Source organism: Capricornis sumatraensis, chromosome 6, assembly GCF_032405125.1.
Source record: "Capricornis sumatraensis isolate serow.1 chromosome 6, serow.2, whole genome shotgun sequence".
Classification (NCBI taxonomy): Eukaryota; Metazoa; Chordata; class Mammalia; order Artiodactyla; family Bovidae; genus Capricornis; species Capricornis sumatraensis.
Window position 1 is genome coordinate 106,624,009 of NC_091074.1, and position 24,735 is coordinate 106,648,743.

General features: G+C 44.4%; 1 non-coding gene across 1 annotated transcript; it reads right to left on the bottom strand.

Moving 5' to 3' along the window:
* Window positions 1-19,500: 19,500 nt before the first annotated feature.
* Window positions 19,501-19,607, bottom strand: LOC138081612 (U6 spliceosomal RNA). The gene has a single exon (XR_011145059.1). It is a non-coding gene; the product is annotated as a U6 spliceosomal RNA (small nuclear RNA).
* Window positions 19,608-24,735: the final 5,128 nt, after the last annotated feature.

A 24,735-nucleotide genomic window follows, 5' to 3' on the forward strand; every position in this document is an offset into this window, starting at 1 on the left:
CACAGACCCAAGATAACAGAAGAGGTAGTCATTCTTCTGAAAACTGAAAGAATGGGACAAAGGCTGTCATCCCAGCAGCCTCTGGCCTCCCTTCCTGACACTCCCTCTTGGGACCTCCGAGTGTTTGCTCACAGTTATTCATGGGGTCCCTGGATCTCAGATCTGAATGAAAGTGAAAGGGAGGGAGGCTAGGGCTGCTGTAGGTTAGGAGCCCATGTGCTCCATCTCATTAAAACTCTATTAAACTCCTTCTTTGTGAAGTGGCTGTTAAGCCCATCTTATAGCTGAAAAAAACTGAGGCTGTAAGAGGTCTGTGGTGGCTCAGTGGTAAAGAATCTGCCTGCTAATGCAGGAGATGCAGGTTTGATCCCTGGGTTGGGAAGATCCCCTGGAGAAGGAAATAGCAACCCACTCCAGTATTCTTGCCTGGAGAATCCCATTGACAGAGGAGTCTGGAAGGTTCCAGTCCATGAGGTCACAAAAGAGTTGGACATGATATAGTGACTGAACAACAATAACAATAGCAAGAGGTATGGTACTTTGTTTAAAGGAACTGGCTAAGCTTGCATTTGAGCCTGACTCTGATTGCCTGCTAAACCTGTGTGCTCTCCATCATTTTATATTTCCAGTTGGCACACACATAGCACTTTCTATTCTATTCTATTCTATTTCATTTCATTCCATTCCATTTTTATCCTATTCTACTGTAATTAATAGCTATTTAGAGCCAAACCTTTTCTCTCCAGCAGAAATGAGCAGTTTGAAGGCAATGATCCTCTTACTCAAGTCTTCATCTCTCACCAGACCCCAAAGGAGGGCCTTGTTCATAGTTGATACTCAATAATTGCTTGCTTTTATTGATTTAAACACTTAGATGTGCATTTATCCCATGATTGTTTCTGCTCCAAAGTCAAAATCCACTGGCCATAGGTGGCATTTCCCTGTACCCAGAGCTGATGACTCTTTCTGTTCTAATAAGATTTCTTGCCCATCCTCTTGGGTAGCAGCAGCAGCATTCAGGAAGTGAACCCTCTAACCCAACCCAGCTCTAATCAGAGATGTGAAGGGAAGCTAGATTATCTGGAGCAGGTTATATAGGATAGTGGTGCTTTGGACTCTACAAATTCCCAAATCCATGTTACAAGGTCTGTTTTCAATCTTCAGGCATTGTAGGCATCTCCTGGGGCTATGAGAAGAATGCTCTCATTTCAGGACAGAGTATAGCCAACAGCCAACTTGGCAAGGGCCAGAGGGATATAAATTCAGAGTGACAACCTAAGGAACATGGTTTTAATAGAAATATACTTCTATTTCTTCTCCAATCACATGTTGACTGTCTGTTTGCATGGAAAAACCTGAACTAAAATGAGGATAGTCAGAACTGGTAATTGAGGGGCTCTGCTTTTCCCCTAAAGCTCTCCTGTCCTCCAGATGACAACTATGAGAGATCACTTGGGTGGCTGGGGACTCAGTGAAGTCAGCATTACAGAGCAACCAGGGGAAATGTAGGTATGATTTGCTTTATACCATGGGATACAATTCTGACAAAATTCATTCAACATCATGTTAACAAATACCCGGACTGTATTGGGCACATGTTAGGTGGCAATGTTTCAAAGGTGAATAAGATACCTCCTTGAGGAGCCTGTAATCCAGTGGAGGAGACAGACATATAAAGACATATAAAGAATTGCCCATATTAGATGTATTGCCTGGGTCACAATATACATCTTTGGACATGGGATGGGAAGTAGAGAGAAGGCAACCTCACAGAGAATGCCTAGGAGTTTTCAGGATGAAGAAGGGGGAAAAAACATTCCAGAAAGATGGAGACACAAAAAATAAATAAATAAATAGGGTGTCTCGGGAACTAACATAATACAGTTTTAGGGCCAGTGTTGTGTTTTGGGACATGGTGGAGAAGTAGAAGTCCCTGGAGAGTTACATGGACTGAGATTATGAATGGCCTCATACACCAGACCGAGAAGCTCAGCATGGGAGAGACATGGTCAGAAGTGCTCCATGGAACCACTGCCAAGGCTACAGCATGGTAGGTGAATGAGATGGGGATGCAGGAGACAGGAAAAAAAAACCACCAGAACTGGGGTTGATGTGGTGGTATAAAGAGCTGATGAGGGTCTGAACCAGGCAGGACAGTGGGACTGAAGAGACTGGAAGGTCTGGGGAAATAGATAAGAGGCCTCCTTCATAGACTGCTGTGATGTTATCCCTCAGAGAAATCACTTACTGCCAACAGAAGACCTTGCCTGGGTACCAGAACCTCAGTATGGCTACTCCTCTTATCCTGAGATGCTAGGGTAAAGAGAAATGTAGAGTTTCAGAAAAGCAGATCCTCACACACACACAGGGTTTACTGTTATAAGATCTTTTTCATGTGTATTATCTGTCATCACAGAAGTCCTAGAAAGCATACATTATTCATATTTAAAATTATGTTTTTGTTTTTCTGATTACAAAAAAATATAGAAATAACAACTGTAGAATGCCTGAAATACTTTAAAAAAAAAGTAGGAAATTAGAATTTGCCTAGTACTCAGATGGATAATTAGTCACCATGTAGGTAAACCAGTTGCTTATAGTACAATGCTAAGTGAAAAAAAAAATAAGAATACATTTCAATTCCAATTTTATAACAGATCTTTTTAGATTTTATTGTGATTAAAAAATTGGGATTAAAATATAAATAATTTTTTTCTTTTCTTAGCATTAGATTACAAGCTTTTTTATGTTGATAAATCAAATTCAAAAGCCTAATTTTTCATTGCTGCATAATATTTTAATATACATGTGTGCTGAAATTTACTAATGCTATTATCAGCTGCTAGGTGTTGTTGATGGACATGTTGGTTATTTCCATGGATGGGAATTTTTACTCTCATGAGCAAAAATTGTTCTGTTGAATATGGTTTGCTGAATAACTCTAGCATACATTTTCCCCATTTATTTCTAATTATTTCCTTTGAATAAATTTTTAAAAGTGAAATCTCTGGGTCAAAGGATATGTGCATTTCAAAAATGGTATTAGTTGTCAAATTGCTAGGGCTTCCCTTGTGGCTCAGCTGGTGTGGGAGACCTGGATTTGATTCCTGGGTTGGAAAGATCCCCTGGAGAAGGGAAAGGCTACCCATTCCAGTATTCTGGCCTGAAGAATTCCATGGACTATATAGCCCATGGGGTCGCAAAGAGTCAGACACAACTGAGCGACTTACACTTTCACTTTCACTTTCTCTCCTTGTTTATTCCAATTCACTAGACTTCAGTTCAGTTCAGTTCAGTCACTCAGTCAGGTCCGACTCTTTGCGACCCCATGAATCGCAGCACGCCAGGCCTCCCTGTCCATCACCAACTCCCGGAGTTAACTCAAAAACTCACGTCCACTGAATCGGTGATGCCATCCAGCCATCTCATCCTCTGTCATCCCCTTTTCCTCCTGCCCCCAATCCCTCCCAGCATCAGAGTCTTTTCCAATGAGTCAACTCTTCGCATGAGGTGGCCAAAGTACTGGAGTTTCAGCTTTAGCATCATTCCTTCCAAAGAAATCCCAGGACTGATCTCCTTTAGAATGGACTGGTTGGATCTCCTTGCAGTCCAAGGGACTCTCAAGAGTCTTCTCCAACCCCACAGTTCAAAAGCATCAATTCTTCGGTGCTCAGCTTTCTTCACAGTCCAACTCTCATATCCATACATGACCACTGGAGAAACCATAGCCTTGACTAGATGGACCTTTGTTGGCAAAGTAATGTCTCTGCTGTTTAATATGCTACCCACAGTGAATTAGCCAGCCCATATTATCCACTTTCATCAGCACTAATCATTCTTTTAAAAAATCTTTGTCAAAAAAAAAAATCTTTGTCAATCTGAAACACACACATGATAACCCATTGTTAGGTTACTGTGAGCATCCTTATCACATATGTGGCGAGTTCTCTTTCTCACTTTATGGATAAGGGTTAGTCACCTTCCTGGACCACAGATTCAGTAAGTATCTGAGGATGGACTCCTCTGGCAGTGCTCTTCCCACTGTGTGCTGACACTGTCTCTGTGGGAAGAGTCACCCCGACTTCGCCATGTTGACAGGGCTTCCTTTCATTGGGGTCACACTCTCAGGAGCTTCTGCCTGCATGTCAAGGCAAGAACACGCCCTATCTCCCGAGGGCCAGCGGCTCCCTCAACCTGTTGGAGGTCCCAGCGTCAGGGACAGTTCATGCTGTGCTCTGGGTGGAGGCCCCAGGTATGGTATGTGCTTAGGTGGGTGGTGGTTCCCATCGAAGCCGAGATGGAAAATGACACAAGGAACTGAACCCCACGTTCTTTCGGAAAGGAAAACTTGGGTTGTTAGCCCTCTGCCAAAAAGCCGTCCTTGTTCCCTCCCTGCTTCTAGGATCTGGTCTGGGCTTTGCAGTGTGACCCGCAAGGCCCTGAGAACCTGGCCCGGCCTGCCTCCACCACAGGGTCCACACCAGGGGCTCTCACACCAACACTGTATCATCTGTCTACACTTCATATTGTCCTAGAATCTCTTGTTTCTCGCCCTTCAGGCCTCAGTTTCAATGTCAACTTATTTAAGAAGCTTTTCTTGCTACCACAGCCCTCTGAGCTTACCCTTCCTATAGTCCTCCTCTGGGAGTCAGACTGGCTGTTTACATATCTGCCTTCCTTCTGGGGAGAAGGGGACATGTCTTACTCATTCCTGAGCCAGGCACCTGCACAGCCTTGGCCGAAGGTTGCACATCTACAGGTACATGGACTGAACAGACAGTCCCACAGAGAGCCTACGAGATTCCATTTGAGATTGGTCACAGACTCCTTCATTCACTCGGCAAGTGTTCACTGAAGGGCTTCAACAAATGAGGGGCTACCACGCTCAGCGATGTTAATACACACCCGCTCCAGCCCCGAGGCTCTCATTCACCAGCAGCTCCAAGTGTTGGCAGCTCTCAACTTTGTCTCTCTCCGGGAATGTCCTCAGCTGAAGAGAACCACCCAGCCAAAAGTTTCATCCCCTTCGAAAAGGCAGGCTTCATCCAAGACAGGTCAATGGAGGGTGTCCACTGAGGCCCCATCTGCTTGTCTCAATTTGGGACAACTCTGAAGGTTTGCCCCCAGCTCCAGAGTTCTCCACAGGGCCAGCTGGGTCCTTTGGGCCATGACATTGCAGTTCAGGGTCTGTCTGCCCAATCCTGTTTTCCCTACTCTCCCATCCCGGTGGCCCTCCCGGTAAAGTTCTTGGATGCAAACTTCCTTCTCAGAGACTGCTGGCTGGGGAACCCACCCTGCAACAGCAATCAGCAAAACAGACATGATATGTGTTCCCACAGAGCTTTGGGGCGCGATTTGTCCATTAGTTCCACCTGTGTTTCTCCCCAAGGATAAACTGGAGGGCTTCCCCAGTGGCTCAGCAGGTAAAGAATCTGCCTGCAATGCAGGAGACACAGGTGACTCAGGCTCAATCCCTGGGTTGGGAAGATCCCCTGGAGAAGGAAATGGAAACCCACTCCAGTATCTTGCCTGAGAATCCCATGGACAGAGGGGCCTGCCAGCCTACAGTCCATGGGATTGCAAAAGGGTCAGACACTACTGAACAGCTGATTAAGCATAAGGATAAACCAAGGACATTCGACCCCAGAATAGCTGTGCTCAATGTGACACCTGCCAGTGGCTGCCCCGTGCAGCCACACCATTCCCAGGGCCATCACTAAGGCAAGAATGGGACTGAGTTGGCAGTTTGCAATCATCTATCCTTGTTCCATAAACCTCTTATTGAGTGTCCTCCTGTCTCCGGGTGCCAGGGCCAGATATCTATGAGGCAGCTCTTGACTTCCAAGGCCATTGTCTTGAGGGGAAATGCACAAAAAGCAACAGTCAACTGGGGACATAAGTGCCCCCACGAAGACCTGCAGAGTGCTCTGGGAGCCCAGAGAAGGAGGTGATGGCTTCCTAAGGGGGCAGGAAAGCTTCCCAGGGACGCAGGAGAAGGGGGGCAGGGTAAGGGTAGTATTGATAGAAAAGAAAGGGGAAAGGAATTTCAGTTTGAAGAGTATCATGTAAAAGCATGACTAGGAGTGACTGAAAAGCAAATTAGGCATCACTTTACGGAGCTGCACAACTGAGTGAGGTTGTCTGCAAGGATAACCTATCTCTGTGTTACGGATAGAGACACTGAGACCCTTGGAGGAGAAACAGCTTAGACATAGTCATTAGAAGTGGGTCCCTTGTGACTTGAACCTGATTCTTCTGACATCAAATCAGTGGCTGTGTTTAGTGCCCTGTCACAACCACTGAATTTTTCTTTAACAGTCAGCATTGTGTCCAACGAGGATTAAAAGGACTATTAAGTCAAGGCTTGGCTCTTGAAGCACTTATATATAGCAATAAAAAATCAATAATAGCATGGGACAAATGCAGGGGTCCAGGCCCAAGCAAATGCCCTGGGTTCAGGGCAGAGGTATGCCCCAGAAAACTGTCCTCAGACCTGTTCAGTATTTGGTACCAGTGACTTGGACAAAGACATAACAAGTCCACTTATCGCAGCTATAGCTGACACACAGCTGGGAGGGAGAGAAGAAATGATTGATGACAAAATCAAACTTCTAAATGATCTCAGTTGGCTGGAATGATGAGCCAAACTCATTCGGCATCCAGCAAGATGAAGTGCAGCAGGGGTCCATGTGAAGGCCAGAGTTTCCCTTCAAGCAGTCAGTCGTGCTAGATGAGGAGAGGGTAGCCCCACCTGACCCCCAGGCATAAGGGAGAGACTTGGGCACTTCCTCAGGCCCCAGTCTAGCTTTGTCATTGTTGCTGTTCAGTTGCTAAGTTGTGTCCCACTGGAGTGGTTGTCATTTCCTCCTCCCGGGGATCTTCCTGACCCAGGGATCGAACCTGCATCTCCTGTGTCTCCTGCATTGGCAGGTGGATAATTTTTTTTTTTTACTGCTAAACTTAAGTGTAACAAACTAGGACATCTATGGCTGTGTGAAGATTATAGTCATATCGCAGCTCACCTTTAATAGGACATTTTATGAGTTACCTTGGAGATGACTTAGTGGGACATTTTACGATTCTCTCCAGTGGTGGCCTGGAAGTGAGGGCCAACATTGTCAGATGGAAGAGGAAGCTACTTATGCACAGCTTCATCTGGGCAACAGTCCCGTGAGCTTACCCTCTGACAGGTCCTGGACAACAGAGAATATTAGCCAAGGACATGCTGGAACCCGACAGGACTCACTCACTCTGCCACTAACCAAGTGTGTGACTGGGCAAGTCATGAAGGCTTGACTTCTACCAAAAAAAAGAAAAAAAAAGACTGTCTACAGCATAAATGGGCTTTCCTAGTGACTCAGATGGTAAAGAATCTGCCTGTAATGGAGACCTGGGTTTGATCCCTGGGTCAGGAAGATCTCCTGGAGAAGGGAATGACTACTCATTCCAGTATTCTTGCCTGGAGAATCCCATGGACAGAGGAGCCTGGTGGGCTACAGTCCATGGCGTCACAAAGATTGGACGTGACTGAGCAACTAAGCACACGTACAGCATAAAGCACAATTTTACATTCTATTTTTATTTTAAAATTTACAGAAATGTCCTTAAATGACAGTGTCAGATTGTCAACTCTTTTTTGAAAAGATGGCTTTTCTTCCTGAGATTCCATCTTTCTTTTTTGAGGGGGGTGGCTGTTAAAATTCTCTTCCTTTCATGAAATGTTTATGACAACTGATGGAAACTGTTTTTTAAATGGGCTTCCCTGGTAGCTCTCAGCTGGTAAAGAATCTGCCTGCAATGCAGGAGACCCTGGTTTGAATCGTGGGTCGGGAAGATCTGCTGGAAAAGGGATAAGCTACCCACTCCAGTATTCTTGGGCTTCCCTGGTTATTATTTTCAATTGAATTACTTGAAAGGATACAGAAATTCCCTGGTCTATGAAATACAAAAGATACCTGAAAACAAATTTAGTAAGAATTTATGATTTTCATCCCTAAGGTAAGGAGATAACTCCCCAATGTGGCTTGAGAGGAAGTCTTGGTTCTCCAGAATCTAATGTCAAATTCTGTGTCTAGCAACTGGCTGGGCACAACATGGAAAATATAAAAGGGCAATCCCTGATTCCAGAGCTCTGGAGGGCATCACATTTGGAAGGGTAAACAAGGGTTTGGAACAATTTGGTGTTTAGATGTTGCAGTGACACTGGCTGCTTGTTAACTACAGATGGATATACATCAATTTAGCTCGGCATTCAAGGCTCTTTGTGGTCGTATTTCAACTAGTCTTAAGAACCTTATTCCTCTTCCTCTTCCTTGTAGCCTTAAACTCTGTGCTGGGAACTTCTTTGGAAGTCTAGAGCAATATTTATCTCCACCCACAAAAAAAAACCTGTAAGACTGTGTGTCACGTTACCACCACTTCTTAGAATCAGGTTCTGCCTGGTTGTGCACTTATCTGTGTATTTCTTTTTCTTCCTTTCTCCTTAGACAGACAGTTGGCTGCACTAGAGCAGGAGCTAGAGCCTCTTTCTCTTCCTTTTGGTCCTAGCACAGCTAATAAATATGGGATGAGTTGAATGGAATTGAACACTTCTCCCTATTCATCTGACTCAAATAATCCACACTAAATTACTGAGCCTTAAATGTAAGCAGGAAGCCTCAAAACATCAGATGTCACCTCCTACTTGCTGTCTCCCTGCTTTAGACTCCCAACAAGCCTAAAATGGCCCTGAGTTGGTTTTATTTGGCTGAAGCCATAACAAGACCTAAGATGTGAGTGGGAAGAAAAAAAATTGAAGTCAGGTTGCCAAATCTGAAAAGTGTTGGCAAGGTTCTTCTGATGTTTGTGTGGAAGACATGTCCACCCCCACTTTATTGACTTAGGAAACTATGTCTTTTTTAAGACAATCCAGCATGGAGCTGCAGAACCTAAGGGCTAGACAAGCCAGTGGCCCTGGCTCCTGCTAATCATAGATGGATATACACACAACTTGGCTTGGCATTCAAGGCTCTCTGTGGTCTTAACCCCAAACTGTTCTTCCAACCTTCTTCCTCTCCTCTTCAGCTCAGTGCAGCCCAGCCAGCATATGCAGTTCCCTGCACAGTGACAGCAAACAGAGGAGGCACTGGGGATAAAGGATGAAGAAGATCCAGGCCATTCCTTTGAGAGGAACAACATTAAGTGCTTCTCAGAAAGGTGTGAAGTTGGCCAAATAGGAAAGGGAAAAGGCAGATGCAGGTAAGCTTCTTGATCACACTGAATAAACTGGTGATGCCAAAGCAAAACTGGACTTGATTGTTGCAGATTCTGTGGATGCCAAGTGAGGCAGTTTTTCATATAAATTTACATTTATTTTCTAGTGATAATAAACACATATGGTAAAATTACAGCATTTGTTTTATGGTAACCTTTGTCAAATCACTTGGGCTTCCCTGGTGGTTCATGGTAAAAAATCTGCTTGCAATACAGGAGATACGGATTTGATCCTGGGTCAGAAAGATCCCCTGGAGGAGGTCATGGCAACCCACTCCAGTATTCCTGCCTGGAGAATCCCCTGGACAGAGGAGCCTGGAGGGATATAGTCCATAGGGTCGCAAAGAGTCGGACATCACTGAAGCAACTTAGTGTGCGCACAAGCACGTCAAATTATTTAATCTCTCCAAGCCATGTTTATTCATCTTTAAAATGGATGTCAGCATGCACAGCAACTGCCTCAAACAGTGGCATCAACAGTGGATTAAAAAGTGCTTCACAAGCCACCTAGATATCTATCAACAGATGAATGGATAAAGAAGTTGTGGTACATAAGTGGAATATTACTTAGCCATAAAAAGAAATGAATTTGAGTCAGTTCTAGTGAGGTGGATGAACCTAGAGCCTGTTACAGAGAGTGAAGCTAGTCAGAAAGAGAAAAACAAATGTCATATATTAATGCATATATATGGAATCTAGAAAAGTGGTACTGCTGAAACTATTTGCAGGGCAGGAAAAGAGAAACAGACAGAGAGAACACACTTGTGGACACAGCTGGGGAAGGAGAGGGTGGACGATGAGAGAGGCGCTGAAACATATGCATTATCATATGTAAAATAGCTAGCCAGTGGGCAGTTGCTGGATGAGGCAGGGAGCTCAACCTAGTGCTCTGTGACAACCTAGATGGGTAGGATGTTGTGGGCGGTGGGAGAGAGTTTCAAGAGGGAAGGGACATATGTATACTTCTGGCTGATTCACATTTTTGTACGGCAGAAACCAACACAACATTGTAAAGCAATTACCCTCCAAATTAAGAAAAAGTGCTTCACAAATTACTAGATATTATTTTATTTTCACCAGTTTCTGCATGCATGGTATAAAGTAGTGTTAGACTTTAGGGGAAAGGAGTGGTGCCAAATAACTAGGACCTCTTCCAAGTCACATTCTCGAATTGCTGGGTGACCCCACGTACAACAATTTATTTTTCTATCCCTCCCTCGTGCCTGATTTAGAAGGCAGGGGAGATTGTATCTGCCTTATATCTATGTCCTCCACAGATAGAGAAGATGATTTAGAGTCCAGGAGACAATGAGTACCTATGGGGAAGATAGAAGGCAAGATTTTTTGTCATTTTCTCTCTTCCTCTTGTTCGTTTCATTTCTTTCCCAGGCTTTGCCAAAAACAGTTTCTCATAATTTTCTTATTTTCTAAGACTGGCAAGACCTCCTGCTTGGAAAACAAGAGTACTTAGCTGTTAGAATGACCTGTTTTTGATTGAAAATATAAAACATAAAATAAAAATATAAATATAAAATATAATAATAATTATATATTTATATAAAATAATTTATATAATATTAAAATAGAAATTAAATTAATTTATATAATAATATTTATATAAAATATAAAAAATATATATTCGGATGGAAGATGCATGCCTACCTTAGAAGCAAGCCCAGCACTGGGCCAATGGCTGGAATGGAAAGAGCATTAGAGCTGGGGTCAGGACACCTGGGTTAGAATTCCTGTTCTGTTTTTCATTAGCTGTTTGACATTGAGCACATCACTTTACTTGTCTGGGCTCTTACTTTTCTTATATATGGATAGTAATAGCACCGTCCATCACAGAAGGTTTCAGGTCCACGTACATACCCAGTATGTTGGCCCTTGTTGTATCTCATGCTTTGGAAGATGATGTTGTGTAGAAAATTACTTAATCTCTGTGAATCCTTGATGCGCAATGCTTATCACTACCTTTTCATCTCTCTCTTCATTCGCTACCATGATAATCCAGTGTTTCATCGTCTTTAGTATCACCTATGAGTTTACGACTCTCATCTACTGGGATGCTCTGTTTCAACTTGAATGTCTAATAAGCATCTCAAAATTAACACGGGCAGCACTGAACACCCGGTCTGTCCTCCCTAGCCTGCTTCACCTACGGTCATCTCCATCTCTGCTAACAGCAGCATCTTTCAGCTACTTTTAGCGGCATTATTTTTTTTTTAACTTTTTATTTTGTATTGAAGTATAGCCATTTACCAATATTGTGATAGTTTCAGGTGAACAGAACAGATGCTCAGCCATACATATACATGTATCTTTTCTTGGACCCTTTCTTTTTTTCTTAATTTAAATTTATTTATTTTAATTGAAGACTAATTACTTTACAATATTGTATTGGTTTTGCATACATCAACACGAATCCACCACAGGTGTACACATGTTCCCCATCCTGAATCCCCCTTCCACCTCCCTCCCTGTACCATCCCTCTGGGTCATCCCAGTGCACCAGCCCCAAGCATCCTGTATCCTGCATCGAACCTGGACTGGTGATCTGTTTCTTATATGATATTGTACATGTTTCAATGCCATTCTCCCAAATCATCCCACCCTCTCCCTCTCTTGGAGCCTTTCTTGACTGTTCTCTCCCAAACCCACATTCAAACTAGCAGCAAATTTGGGAGGAACTTGCTACTACTCACCATCTCCAATGTCAGCATCTCAATCAAAGAAATCATTGGCTCTCACCTGAATTCCTACAATAGCCTCCTGTCTAATCTCTCTGCTTTAGCACCTGCTCATGGAGGAACTTCCCAAAACAGCAGCCAGTGTCATCCTATTTAAAAAAATTAAAAGATGAATCTAATCCTGTCACTTCTCTTTTGAAAATCTTTCTACGACATTCCACTTCAACAGAGTCAAGCCAAGTTCCTTCCTAACCATCACCCGCCCTGGCAGCACGGCCACCCCCATACCCTTCTGGTTCCTTTCACTCCAGCTCCGCTAGTCTCTGGAGCACCTCAGACTTCCCCTCCAGTGGCTTCTTCCACTTTCAGCATTAGCCTCCCAAATAGGTCTGTGTCTCACTCTCTCACCTTCTTTGAGTTTTGTCCATATGTCACCTTCCCAGCAAGGCCTTCCTTGACCGTCCCACTTAGAACTGCATCCCAATCCCTGCTCTCTCAACCCCTTTCCCTTGTTTGCTTGTGTCCATGGTATGTTCTTTCTCCCAACAGTCTATGCTTTACTGACAACTAGAATGTAAATTCTGTGACAGCGGGTGGGTTTTGTTTTGTTTTGTTCACTGATTTATTCCTCTGTAACCATGCTTGGTCCCATAGCAGGTACTTCATAAATATTTGTTGAATGAATGCATGAACAGGGCAAGCCACTACAAAATAAGGAGAATCAGCACATATAGTCTTGAAAACAGTCATTGGTTACATTATCTCCACTTTACAGACTAATAAATGGAAGCTCGGAGAGATTAACTAATTTGCTTATGTTTACACAGTGGGTGTGTTTATGGTCAGAAGAAATCAGGCTCACAATTTTCAAATCCATATTCTTTCTATCACACTACAAAGCAGGATACATGTGAAAAAGATCCTAAAGTTTCAGCCTGAAGTTTTTTCTTTCAGCTGCTGGCCTGGCCTCCTTGTCTAGTTCCTTCAGGCTTCATCCTCTGTCAGGATGGTTGGATAAGAGGATGCGTACCGCAGTGCACAGCCTACAGAAATCTGTCCCATGTGCTGAGCCTCAGCTCTGTGCCCAGAAAGAACCTTCTCTGCCCCCCTGGGGCATGAGAATGTGGACAAGCAGGCCAGGGAGGCCTGGATTTCCATGCAAACATCTCTGCCTTTGAGGAGTCCTTGGCCTTCACGTCCCAGTCCCTCCTCCCTCACCAGGCAGGCTCCCATCTCTAGTCTTCTGAAACAACTGCTTTTCCTTTCTTCGCACAGCTTTTGTCTTCGTGCACTCAGTTTGACGTTGCGTCTGGCCGCATGGGCCATGCCGGCTATTTTTACTGACAGCAGCCACCAGCCCATATGTTTCCCATTACCACAAACTGTTACCTTCTTTGAAACCATTTTGTAAATGAGCAGGACTGCAGACAACCAGGAGGTCAAGTCCACGTGGCCACGCACAGGGCTCCCAGGATTGGCCTGGACAGGTATGTTGGTCTTGATGAATGTCTTTGAAACCAAATTGGGTTGGACAAAATGCTGATTAATTACTTCATGGGTTTTTTTTTCTTCCTTTTTTAAAATCCCCTTCTTCTCCTCTGTGTTCAGCTCAGTAGGTTTTCAACAGGGTCAAGTTTCAAAGGCAGGCTGCTTTTTACAGGGACATGAATTTGAGTTTTGTTTCTTTCCATTTGGGGAGCTCTCTCCAGGATGAAATCTCGATGGGAGATGAGGCGTGTTAACCCCACAGGGAGGGATGGACAGTGACCACAGCTGTCAGTGCAAAGTAGAGAGATGTACGATGTGATGAGCAGGGTCCTGAGCATTCCCTGCCTCCCGGAAGATGAAGAGCGACTCCAGGGCTTTGATACTAACACCTCCTGCATCATGTAGAACACTGGAATTCATAAAACATCTCGAACACATCATTTTACTTGAGCCTCACCATCTTGCTGTGATATTGGGCTTTTTGTTTTCATTTTACAGATGAGGAAACTGAGCGTCGAGTGGCTAACTGGTTTGCCCAAAGCTGTGTGGCCAGTAAGAGTCTGAAAAGAGATTTAACCTTAGCTCCTAGACTGCAGGCCACAGCTTGGGCCCCAGCAGAACAGCTGCCTGAGTGACTTGAAACAAAACCAGGTAGGGCTTATTCAGAGAAGCAGCTAGCAACTCACAGTGGGGCCTGATGGGGCTTGTTGCAGCAAAACTGGAAGCTGGCACTGAGACCCAGGCTCGCAGGGTACTATAAAGCTGCCGCCACTCTGGCTGGATGACATTGAAATAGACACAGACAAAGGGCTTCCTCCTGCAGGGCGGAATGTCGCCGGATCAGGGCCCAGGAGCTGTTGTTGTGCACTGAGGGTAAGCCTTCCAGAGCAGGAGGTAGGTGAAAGGGGAGCTCGGGGCTGAGAATGAGATTGGATGCTGGCCCAAGTCATTCTGAGATCCCTTCCAGCCTGACCACCTGTGACTCAGGATGGACCCACCTACCAGGCCGTACAAGGTATTCTTGGCTCCTCTCTCCCTTTCCTAGTTTTCCAGTCCTTTTAGCTTCTCAGATGTACACAGCTCTTTCCTGCTTCAAGGTTTCTGGGTGTGGCATTCTCATTACCTAGAACCCTCTTCCCTATTCTTTGCAAACCAGACTTTCCACAAGAACGTCCCCATCTCAGAAAGTCCTTCCTTGGCCACTTAAATGGGTTGGATAGTGAGTGCAGCCCCCTGCCCCCAAACAAGATATGTTTATGTCCCAACATTATGTCCTGATATGTTTCCCAACTGGAAACTCTGAAGGTGACCTTGGAAAACAGGTCTTTGCAGGTATAATTAAGTTCATCCTGAAAGGAGGTAATCCTAGATTTAGGGTGAATGTTAAATCTAATGACAGGTGGTCTTATAAGAAGAGGAGAAAACACAGAGACACACAGGAAGAAGAAGGAACGCGGTGATAGGCAGATGGAGAGAGGTCGCAGTGAGAAGCCAAGCCAAGCAAGGCTGACAGCCACCAGAAGCAGGACAAAGCAAAGCAGGAGGCCCCTCCCCTGGAACCTTCAGAGGGAGGGAGCGCAGGCCTGCTGACCCCTGGATTTCAGGCATCTGGTCTCTACAACTGTGAGAAATAAATTTCTCTTGTTTAGTAGCCACCAACTGTGTGGTGATTTGTTATAGTTGGGATCTAATTTAAGCAGTACCACCACCCTCCACATACACAGGGACACATATTCACTCGTCATTCCCTTTTGATCCTCTCATGTCAGTGATCAATTTCCAAATAAACCATCATCTGGGATGACTTGTACACTGTCCTTATTCCCACTTCTTTAGGGCAGAGACCATGCCCATGTCATCCTTCTCACCTTCAGGCAGCTCCCAACACATTCCTAGGTACAGAGTTTGTTATTTAATCACTGAGTTGTGTCTGACTCTTTGCAACCCCATGGGCTGTAGCCCACCAGGCTCCTCTGTCCACAAGAGTCTCCAGGCAAGAATAGTGGAGTGGGTTGCCAGGCCCTTCTCCAGGGGCTCTTCCCAACCCAGGGATTGAACCTGGGTCTCCTGCACTGACAGACTGATTCTTTACCATGGAGCCACCTGGAAAGTCCAGGTACCGAGTAGGCGCTCAAAAATACTTATGAAATAAATGAGGCCTGAGTTTTCTAGCTTCATATCTCTGCCTCCACTCCACTCCAACCCACTCCTCACTGCCCTCACACTTCTCAGCCCTTTCGCACATACAGCCCCCAGCCCAGAAGGCTGCCAGGTCCTTCTTTACCTGCTGTACTCCAGCTAGGCCTCCGAGGTGAAGTACAGAGCCTTCCAGTGTAAAGGAGAGGATGGGAGGCCTGATTTCTTGGCTGACTTCCCACAGGCTCCATGCTTTTTGGGAGGCCAGGGCCTTGCCTTGTTCCATCTGTGGTCTGGCACCCAGCACAAGGCTTAGCACAGAACATGCACTTCAAACAAGTGTGTTAACTCAGTGAGTCCACAGAAAGGGGCTGTTACAGTGCATTTTTAAAAACACATTTTATTTTTCAGATTTACAGAAAAATTAAAAAAATAGTACAGAGTTTCCATATACCTTGCACCCAGTTTTCTCTATTAACATCTTATATTAGTATGGCACTTTTGCTATAATTAATGAACCGATACTGATCTATTATTATTAATTAGGGTTCAGATTTCCTTGTTTTATGCTTATTTTTTTTTCTGTTGTTGTTATTCCAAGATCCTGTCTAGGACACCACATTATATTTAGTCATTGTGTCTCCTTGGGCTCCTTTTTTTCTTTTAAATGATTTAGTCTCAACTTGACATTTTTAAAAAAGCCTTTTTTCAGTTTTACTGAGGAGTAATTGATATATATATATATATAATATACATATATCACTGTATAAATTTAAAGCATACAGAATAAAGTTCTGATTTACATATATTGTGAAATGATTGACTTCCCTGGTGGCTCAGATGGTAAAGCGTCTACAATGTGGGAGACCTGGGTTCGATCACGATGAGTTTAGATAACATCTCTCATCTCATATAGATATGATACAGAGAAAAAAGCAACTTAAAAATGTATAAATGTTACAAGAGACAAAGGTTTAATACCTCCATTCTTCCTTTTCATCCTCTCCCCAGAACTTTGTCATACTTCAAATTATATCAACAACTAGTGTTGGCATCATTATAAGCATGCAAATATTATTCACTGTAGAACCCATTAGAATACTGTGATTACATGCTCCTATGTTTTAATTGATGCATAATTGACTTGCAACACTGTGTTAGTTCTTGGTGTACAACATAGTGATTTTATACTTCAATACATTGCAAAATGCTCACCACAGTAAGTCTAGTTACTATTAAGTATGTCACTGCATAAAGTTATTATAATATGACTGTCTATAATCTCCACTATGTACATTTTATCCCTGTGACTCATTTATTTTGTAACTGGAAGGTTTCACCTCTTAATCTGCTCCCTCCTTTCACTCATCCCCTCCTTAGGTTCATCTTGACTGTGACAGTTTCAGGCTTTCTTAGTTTTTGATTACCTTGATGTTTTGATGAGTACTGGTCAGGTATTTTGCAGAATGCCTCCATATTGGACTTTAATATTTTTCTCATGATTAGACTAGGCTTATGAGTTTGTAAGAGCATGATCTCACATATGTAAAGTGCCACATCATATCATTATATCATGCCAAGCATTCATACTATCAACATGATTTATCATTGTTGATGTTTACCTTGATCACCTTTATTGAAGTAGTATACATCAGGTTTCTCCATTGTAAAGTTATTCTTTTCCCCTCTTCCTATACTGTAGCCTGGAAGGAAATTGCTATCAGAAACTATATTTCATTTTTAAGCTATAATTATGCTTTAATAAGTAGCACCCTAAGTCACATGCACCATTAATTAATTGTCAAGACACTCTAAATTGGAAACTGAGAGTCAGGGAGTTTAAACTGTATTCCCAAGGTCATATAGTTAATAAGAATGGAGATAAATTCAGTTTCATCTGAGTCTGCAGTCTGACCTACATGCCCTTTTTATACTGTTATCCTACAGTACTAAGCCACTAAATTTTTAACATGGTCTTATAAGTGTCCTGGGTCTTGCTCCAGTGAGAGTGAAATGGAAGCCTAGACTAGCAGAACAATAATTTACCATCTACACTGTCCTTGGAAACAGATTAACATGCGGATCTAGTCTATGCACCAACATAAACCTCTTTATGTCCCTCAATCCCAACATCATGAGCAAGAGTCCAAAACTCACATCAGCTCTGCTTGGGAAATCAGACTGCAGCTTTGGCAACCTAGCTCAGCTACATAACACATTCAAAGCTGAGAGGAGTGGGAGGACAGAAAGTGCTTTAGGATTATTTTCAAGGGCATAGGGAAGGAATGCAGTATAACATCCCAAACTTCCAGTGACTCGAAGGCCCAGAGGCAAAAAATGACTCACCAAAGGCTACACAGGGAGATACTGATGGAGCTGGAATTAGAAATAATGTCTTCAGTTTGGCACAGGTCTGTTTTTATTTGGGACAAGGCTTCTCAGAAGGTGCGAAGTTATGGCTGATCATTGTGTGTACTTCGCAGACTTCATTGTTAAGAGCAGGGTCTGAGAAATGAGCTTCCCATCACTGGTGTGCCATTGTCTTCATCTGGTGCCATTTGGAGGGCAGTATTGGGCCATATAACGAATATCCTATGAGCCTCATCTGTTCTCCACGAGAAAAATCCTTAGTCTTCTAGGTTAGCCAGGACCGACAGGGGAAGAAACCACACATCAGGGTATATAAAAAGTTTGGAAGCACCAAATAAAAAGAAGGAGATTCAATGATGCAAAAGTTGCTATCTGCCCTTTTAACAAGGAAAACATCCTGTTTCTCACTGAGGCTATTTCTAGAGCTTGGATGAGGACCAGTGAGACACAAACAGCCCTGTGGTCCATATGACCACAAACAGAAATCAGGTAACATGCATTGGACATGTTTCCTTTTACAGGGTTCTATGAGATTACAATATCAAGGACTACCATGATAAATTAAAGATATCAAACACTGTTCAGAGAAGATAGTAGATTCTTTTTAAAGTATTTGTGTAATAATAAACTCCATAGTGACAAACATTTGTGGAGAAATTTCTCTTCTATATCATCTCATGGGTATCTTCCAGTGAACTTGACAGGACTATCCCTATTTTACAGGGGAATAAATTAAAGCTTAGGGAAGTTAAATCTCTTGCCCAAGGCCATGAAGTTGAAGCTGGATTCAAGATTTCAACTATGATCTTTTGACAATTTGATGGTGATTATCTTTGTTTCCTATATCTGTTTGTAACACACACCTGTTGATTCTACATAACCTAGGTATTTTAATTAGGTAAGAACTGAAGAAATAGTTTTAGCAGATGGATGAGATATTCTAATTCCACAAATTGAAAACTAAAAAAGAGACGGAGGAGCTGAAGGAGTGTAGGTGAATTCTTAGGGGAGCTTGCTGCCTTACGTGTGTGTCTAGTCATGTCCAAGTCTTTGCAACCCTATGGACTGCAGCCCACTAGGCTCCTCTGCCCATAGGATTTTCCTGGCAAGGATACTGGAGTGTGTTGACATTTACTCCTCTAGGGGATCTTCCTGACCCAGGGATCAAACCCACGGCTCCAGAGACTCCTGCATTAGCTGGTAGGTCTTTACCACCTGGCAGGCCCGAAGTGTTAATATCACACTGTTGCTTTAGAGAAGGCCCAAAATGCCAGATACACCAGGGAACTGGCTGAGGAGGATGAGAAGAACAGGTATAAGAGAAGCTACCACAGGGATGAGGGGAGTTTTAAGATGGCAGATAGAGCAGGGAGAGGTCTTAGATTTACACCCCTACCCCTCTTTGAAGTTTTCTCTGCCTCCCTCAGGCAGACCTCCTCTGTCTTCCCTCTGTGCTTTCTTCCCTACTTACTCTGGATAGCTGTTTGCCCCGCAGCTCTTCTTCTGTTTTTTTGTCAGATAGAGATTTTAGTTTATTTTTTTAATTGGAGGATAATTGCTCTACAAAAATATGGACTGCTTCATGAATTTGCATGTCATTCTAGCGCAGGGGCCGTGATAGTCTTCTTTGTATCATTGTAAATTTAGTTTAAGTGCTGCCAAAGCGAGCACACCATAGCTGCTTTCACAGGGGTTTTCTCTTGCATTCTATGAGCTCCCCGAGGGCAGGAGTTGGTCTGATCCATTTCCAACAACCTAGCACTGCCTTGCATCGCACAGTGGAGATATCTGACGAGTGCTGGTTAGATGAACAAATGAATAATGAATGGATGACAATTGATGAGATGGATTGAAGTCTGTCTTCTCGGGACTTTTCTTTGTGGGGTAAATCTCAAAGTTCTCTTCAAGTATAAATATAAATACTATGTAGAAAGAATCTCCAGAAATAACAGTGATGTAGGAACATGGCATCCGGTACCATCATTTCATGGGAAATAGATGGGGAAACAGTGAAAACAGTGTCACACTTTATTTTGGGGGGCTCCAAAATCACTGCGGATGGTGACTGCAGCCATGAAATTAAAAGACGCTTACTCCTTGGAAGAAAAGTTATGACCAACCTAGATAGTATATTCAAAAGCAGAGACATTACTTTGCTGACTAACGTCCCTCTAGTCAAGGCTATGGTTTTTCCTGTAGTCATGTATGGATGTGAGAGCTGGACTGTGAAGAAGGCTGAGCACTGAAGAACTGATGCTTTTGAACCATGGTGTTGGAGAGGACTTTTGGGAGTCCCTTGGACTTTGGGGAGATCCAACCAGTCCATTGTGAAGGAGATCAACCCTGGGATTTCTTTGGAAGGAATGATGCTGAAGCTAAAGCTCCAGTACTTTAGCCACCTCATGAGAAGAATTGACTCATTGGAAAAGACTCTGATGCTGGGAGGGATTGGGGGCAGGAGAAGAAGGGGACGACAGAGGATGAGATGGCTGGATGGCATCACGACTTGATGGACATGAGTCTGAGTGAATTCCGGGAGTTGGTGATGGACAGGGAGGCCTGGCATGCTGCGATTCATGGGGTCGCAAAGAGTAGGACACGACTGAGCGACTGAACTGAACTGAACTGAACTGAGGAACACAGTGGATCACTAGCTCAGTGGGTATGAGAAGGTTGTTCAGTCGCTAAGTCATGTCTGACTCCTTGAGACCCCATGGACTGCCGCACACCAGGCTTCCCTGTCTTTCACCATCTCCCAGATTTTGCTCAAACTCAAGTCCATTGAGTCAGTGATGCCATCCAACCATCTCATCCTCTGCTGCCCCCTTCTCCTCCTGCCCTCAATCTTTACCAGTATCAGCGTCTTTTCCAATGAGTCAGCTGTTTGCATCAGGTGGCCAAGGTACTGGAGCTTCAGCATCAGTCTGTCTTTTAAATATTCAGGGTTGAGTGGGTAGAGAAATCCTTTCGATAATGGATCAAATGGATACAGAGAAGACAACACCACCATGACAATCAATTTTGAGGGACAATGATTGAAAGAGCTGTGTATTGAAGCAAAATATAAAATTATAAATTATAAAATTATAAAAATTATAAAAATATAAAAAATTATAAAATAATAAAATTATAGCAACAGATGTAGAAAATACAAAAAATGCAAATGATATTTTAAAAGCCTAAATTCTGAGTGAAAATCAACTTCAAAGTGAGAAACCAAAGGACAGGGAGGATTAAACAAGGAGGTCAGTGGAAGAGGCATTTTGCTTCCTCCCCAGGGAGGGCTACACCTGGAAAGTGCCCCCTGCTCACTAAAGGGCAGATTCTGAATGTGAGACAAATGAGGGTGTTTCCAGATGACAAGCAAGTTCCATTGGCCAGTCAAGGAAGGCCACCCATACTCCCATTTTCAAGACTCCTTTCTGCTTAAAAACAAACTAAAGGAGCTCTCCTAGTATATGGTTTCCGGAGAAGGTGATGGCTCCCCACTCCAGTGCTCTTGCCTGGAAAATCCCATGGGCGGAGGAGCCTGGTGGGCTGCAGTCCATGGGGTCACGAAGAGTGGGACACGACTGAGTGACTTCACTTTCACTTCACTTTCATGCAGTGGAGAAGGGAATGGCAACCCACTCCAGTGTTCCTGCCTGGAGAATCCCAGGGATGGGGGAGCCTGGCGGGCTGCCGTCTATGGGGTCGCACAGAGTCGGACACGACTGAAGCGACTTAGCAGCAGCAGCAGCAGTATATGGTTTCTGGTAATAGACGTGACCACAGGCTCAGCTCACCTTCCCCGTTTCCATTCCCTCTCCAGGCCCAAGAGTCAGGGATGAGAAATGGGTGGAGCATGCAGGGAGGAGGGGCAGGACTGAGGTTTCTCAGACAACCTTGCTGAGGGGGAGAGGAAATAATACTGGCAAGAAAAGCCGCCCTACTGTGTGTTGGGCATGGTGCGAAATGTTTTTACTTTGCTGATTTTAGTCGCTCAGTCATGTCTGACTCTTTGCGACTTCATGAACTATAGCCTGTCAGGCTCCTCTGTCCACGGAATTTTCTAAGCAAGAATGTGGAATGGGTTATCATTTCCACCTCCAGGGCATCTTCCTGACACAGGGATCAAACCCGCGTCTCCTGCACTGGCAGGCAGATCCTTTACCACTGAGCCGTCTGGGAAGTGCCTTCTCAGGTTACAAACCTTCAATGCTTCTCATTGTCTAGAACAGCACTCTGACGATGGAAATGGTCTGTGTCTGCAGTGCCCAACACAGTAGCCACTAGACATATTTGGCCATTGAACACTTGAAATATTGCTTTTACCACTGAATTTTTTATTTTATTTGAATTAATTTGAATAGCCTCAAGTGGGTAGTAATTACCATGTTAGACGGTACACGTCTAAAGTCCTACATCTTTAGACTGACACTGAAACCCAGACCTAATACACAGTGACAGCCCTTCCCCCTCAATTTCAGACGTGTTATAACTTGGGGTTAAGCCAGGACATGTGATGTCAGCAAGCAGAAGGGAAGGGAAGAGAAGATATTCTTATGACTTTAAGTAAACTCTCTTCTAGGTCCAGTTACACCTCTCTTGGGCAGGCACCCCATCCTCCCACCCCCTGACCCCTCCACACCACCTTCTCTTCCCTCCCTGTCACAACATGGCCTTGTTCTGTTGGCCTCAGCCAGACTTTGGACTCTGTCCCACCTCCGCTTACCTCCTATAGAACTGGATGCTGTTGGTCTTGGCAACAACCTTGAGGCTACACTTGTTCCTCTACCAGTGCTAATTAGTTATTGAACAAACAGCAAGAGAGCCTCAGGGTAGGCCCACATGCAGGACTTTCAGACCAGGTGGAAAATGTCAAGATGTAATGGAACTTCCGCTGTGAATCACGTCTGGAGAATGAAATATTAGGGAGAGCCAGATCCTGGAACACATGAGGGAAACAGGAGAATGGAGCGCAGTTCTCCTTGGAGCCTCCTCGTCTTTGCAACTTCACTGGGAGGCGAGAAACCCTCCTGTGGGTGGGCAGGGCCGAGGGACTGCTTAGCTAAACCTCCCTTTGCTCTGGGTTTTGCTTTGTGGGTCGATGGAACCTTTGCCGTTGATGGAAGCTTTAGGTTTGTGGATGGTTCAGGAGAGGTGAAAGTGATGAAGATTCCTCTAAAATGTGGAACACCTAATATGGGACAGGAAATTACAGCCATGTGGGCTGCCTGGGGTCAGGGCTCACCTCAAACACACTCCTAATCAGAGGAACTGCAGCCCAGAGTGGGGAGGCCCCTTGCCAAGTATGTGGAACATGTTAGTGGCCGAGGATTCTGGGCCTTTGAATCCGGGATGCCTTTATTTATTTATTTATTTTTTTGCTATAACATAGATGAACTTTTTAAAAAATTAACTTATTTTAATTGGAGGCTAATTACTTTACAATATTGTAGTGGTTTTTGCCATATATTGACATGAGTCAGCCATGGGTGTACATGTGTTCCCCGTCCTGAACCCCCCTCCCACCTCCGTCCCCATCCCATCCCTCTGGATCATCCCAGTGCACCAGCCCTGAGCGCCCTGTCTCATGCGTTGAACCTGGACTAGAGATCTGTTTCACATATGATAATATACATGTTTCAATGCTGTTCTCTCAAACCATCCCACCCTTGCCTTCTCCCACAGAGTCCAAAAGACTATACATCTGTGTCTCTTTTGCTGTCTCGCATATAGGAACCCGGGGTTCCTTGACTCCCAGACAACTGCTCTTCCTGGTGTAGCTAAACAACAGAGGGAATGCACAAGAAAACACAAGCTGGGATTTCCCTGGGGGTCCAGTGGTTGAGAATCCACCTGCCAATGCAGAGGACACCGATTCAGTCCGTGGTCCGGGAAGATCCCACATGCTGCAGGGCCACTGAGCCCATAGGCCACAGCTCCTGAGCCTGCACTCTAGAGCCCATGCTCTGCAACAAGAGAGGCCACTGCAGTGAGAAAGCTGGTCATCACAACTAGAGAGTAGCCCTTAGTTGTTGCATTAAGAGAAAGACTGTGTGCAGCAATAAAGGCCCAACACAGCCAAAACAATAAATTAAAAAAGAAAACACAAACTGACTTTCTTTCCTAATGGTCTCCCCTTCCATCCTTACAAATGTCCCTTGCAGAGAGAAGGGAAATTGAGCAGTTTGCCATCAGCTCTGAGGGTGTCACGCCTTCTCGATGGGGTGGACTGGGACAAGCTCAGAAGTGAGGGGCAAATGACCTGGAGACAAGCCCAGATTCTTTCCACATTTTTGCTCCTGATTCTCAGCATATTACTTAACTTTCTGGGCTTCAGCCTTCATATGTGAAGTGGGGCTGGTAACCCTGATCTCGCAGGCAATTTATGGGGGTTAAATGAGATGATGGATATATGATACCTAATTCAACAGCTCCGTTTATCAAACTGAGCAGCTGCCCTGTGCCTGCTGTCAGGATTCAGAGGTGCCACCTAGATGCCTGGGAGGTGGCAGATGTCCATTATGGTCAGTTAGTAGGAGAAGGTGGGGATGGGGATGCCAGTGAAGGCATCCCTGACCCAAGCAGTGGTCCTCACCCCACACATCCTTGCTCCAGGTTGGGCTGAGCTCCTGCTGCCTCTGCCCCTCCCCCTCCCACCAGTGAGATGTTTTTATTTGCTCCGTGTGTTGTTTTGTTTATAAACCTGGGCTCCTGGGAGAAGCCAGATCCCAAAGCAGGTCCTAGATGTTGCGGGTCAGCCCTGAGGCTGACACAGGAGCCAGGCCCCACTGGGGAAAACATCAGGCTGCCA